Source organism: Nannospalax galili, unplaced genomic scaffold, assembly GCF_000622305.1.
Source record: "Nannospalax galili isolate Female #2095 unplaced genomic scaffold, S.galili_v1.0 scaffold264, whole genome shotgun sequence".
NCBI lineage: Eukaryota > Metazoa > Chordata > Mammalia > Rodentia > Spalacidae > Nannospalax > Nannospalax galili.
Genome location: NW_008352391.1, coordinates 1634043 through 1636649, shown reverse-complemented (window position 1 = coordinate 1636649; position 2607 = coordinate 1634043).

Below are 2607 nucleotides of genomic sequence, written 5' to 3'. Positions count from 1 at the left end.
GTACACTCAGGCTTCCTTCACCACGTGGAGGCAGGATCTGGGTGCTCTCAGACAGTCCACCCTCTCAAGTTGTCTGCTAGGAGCTCAGCCTTAGCCTACCAAAGCCAGATCTGCCCTGGGGCCTTGGGAGGGGCCTCACGAAATCCCAGGTAGGGAGGTGAGTATGGTGCAATTAGGAGGAGCTCACCACCGCATGGAGGCAGTCCCCTGTGTTCTCAGCCCCTCTGTCAGAGGAAGGCCAGAATTTGGCACTCTCTGGGGTCTGCTGAGATCAGAGCCACTACACTGATGGAGGTCAGAACCCAACCTCTCAGGCTGTCTCTTGTGGTATAATTTAAGAGGAGGTATCTGGCAGGCAGGTGGATATCTCAGCCTGAGTTCCAGGAGTAAGGTTTTAGCTGAGAATGAGTATTGGGACATCTCTGTTTAGGTAGAGTGTAGACACTAAAGCAGGAAGTGAGATCACTATGAACAGAACAGGAAAGAAGAAAAGAGTAAGAGAAGGAGGAGTGGAGGAGGAGGAGAGGTGGTGGAGGAGGGGGAGGAGAAGGAGGAAGAGGAGGAGGGGGAGTAGAAGGAGGAGGGGGGAGGAGGAGGAGGAAGGGGAGGAGAAGGAGGAGGAGGAGGAGGAGGAGGAGGAGGAGGAGGAGGAGGAGGAGGAGGAGGAGGAGGAGGAGGAGGAGGAGGAGGAGGAGGAGGAGGAGGAGGAGGAGGAGGAGGAGGAGGAGGAGGAGGAGGAGGAGGAGGAGGAGGAGGAGGAGGAGGAGGAGGAGGAGGAGGAGGAGGAGGAGGAGGAGGAGGAGGAGGAGGAGGAGGAGGAGGAGGAGGAGGAGGAGGAGGAGGAGGAGGAGGAGGAGGAGGAGGAGGAGGAGGAGGAGGAGGAGGAGGAGGAGGAGGAGGAGGAGGAGGAGGAGGAGGAGGAGGAGGAGGAGGAGGAGGAGGAGGAGGAGGAAAGGTGGTGGAGGAGGAGGAGAGGGAAGAGGAGGAGGGGGAGGAGGAACAAAATGAGAACTGAAGTCTATTGAGTTTTAAAAGGAGAGTTAAAGGACAGAATTAGGAGCAGCCAGGGGGCAGGAGAGAACATCACAGACATTAAGGAGTGAATTTCAGGAAGAACAAGTAGCCTACCCTGAAGCTTGTTAAAGACAGTTAAAAAATAACCTTGCTGGACTAAGCCAAGAGGAATTTCTCAGTAACTTGGGTAAGGCCAATTTCAGTTAAGCAATTATGAAAAATGGGAGCCTATGTGCTGTGGTCCAGGAAATCAATTGGAAGAACAGAAGGAAAAGTAAGGACTATAATTTTTCAACAAGGTTGCTATAGCTAACTAGAAGAAACTATGGGCTGGATGAATTTGTGTCTTGTTTTAAGACTGGAACCCAAGAACTTTCTGAGTGGAAGAGAGTTAAGAATTAGTTTTTAAAGAAAGGAAGTTGACAAAGGAAAGAATGGATAGCCACAAGGACTTTGGGCTTCATCTATTTCCTGGTAACAGAAAGACTACATCAGCTTTGCCCCTCCTTACAGTTTAAGTCTTAACTCTGCAAAGCTTATCTTTTCATCTCCATTTTTTTCTATCTCTTGGATACTGACTGTATTAGTCAGGGTTATCCAAATAAACAGAACCGGTAGAATGAATATATATATAGAGAGATTTATCAGCTTAGCTCACAGGATAGAACCCAAGTAGTCCAACAATGGCTGCACCACACTGGAGAGGCTGAGAATCCATAGTCGCTCAGTCCACAAGGCTGGATGTCTCAGTAGTCCCAATCTCGAGCTGAAGTTTTGATGAATTTCCAAAAGATCAGCTAGTCTTCAGTCTACAGTAGCAAGAGGAACTTACCAGGGAGAGAGAAGGCAAGCAGCAAAAAGCAAAAAAAAAAAAAAAAACCAAGAAACTGTTCTCCTTTGCCATGGCCTTTTATATGGGCTGCCATCAGAAGGTAACACTCACATTTAGGGTGTGTCTTCCAGCTTCAAGTGATCCAATCAAGAAGATCTCTTTCATTTCAGTTAATCACAGATCCAGTTGAGTTCACACCAGGATTAGCCATCACACTGACCAACACTTGGGCATGTTTTCCCTGACTCAGCTTTCCAACTGGACATCGGAAGCTCTACCACGCCCTTCCACCATGCTCACTTCTTGTGAATTTCCATTGCAAAAGGCATGGTTTCTCACTTCCTCTTTGCCATCTCCCTGTTCTGGGCAGCTTCTGAGATTTCAGCTTGCTCTGTTTTTCTCTCGAACCGTAACAAATTTGCCCTTGATCTTCCTTCCAAGTTCATTTCTAAATTATTTTTGAAAAATTTGTTTATTTTTATTTCATATTGATGAGTGTTTTACTTGCATTTTGTAAGCGCACCTGTGTGTGCAATGCCCATGGAGGCCAGAAGTGGGCATCAGATCCCCTGGAACTGAAGTTATGGTTGTTAGCCACCATGTGGGTGCTGGGAATCCAACCTGTGTCATCTGCAAGAGCAACCAGTGCTCTTCACTGATGAGCTATCTCTCCAGCCCCTCTAAATTCTATTTATTTATTTATTTATTTATTTATTTATTTATTTATTTATATCTATTTTTAAAATATTTTTTCTTTCTTC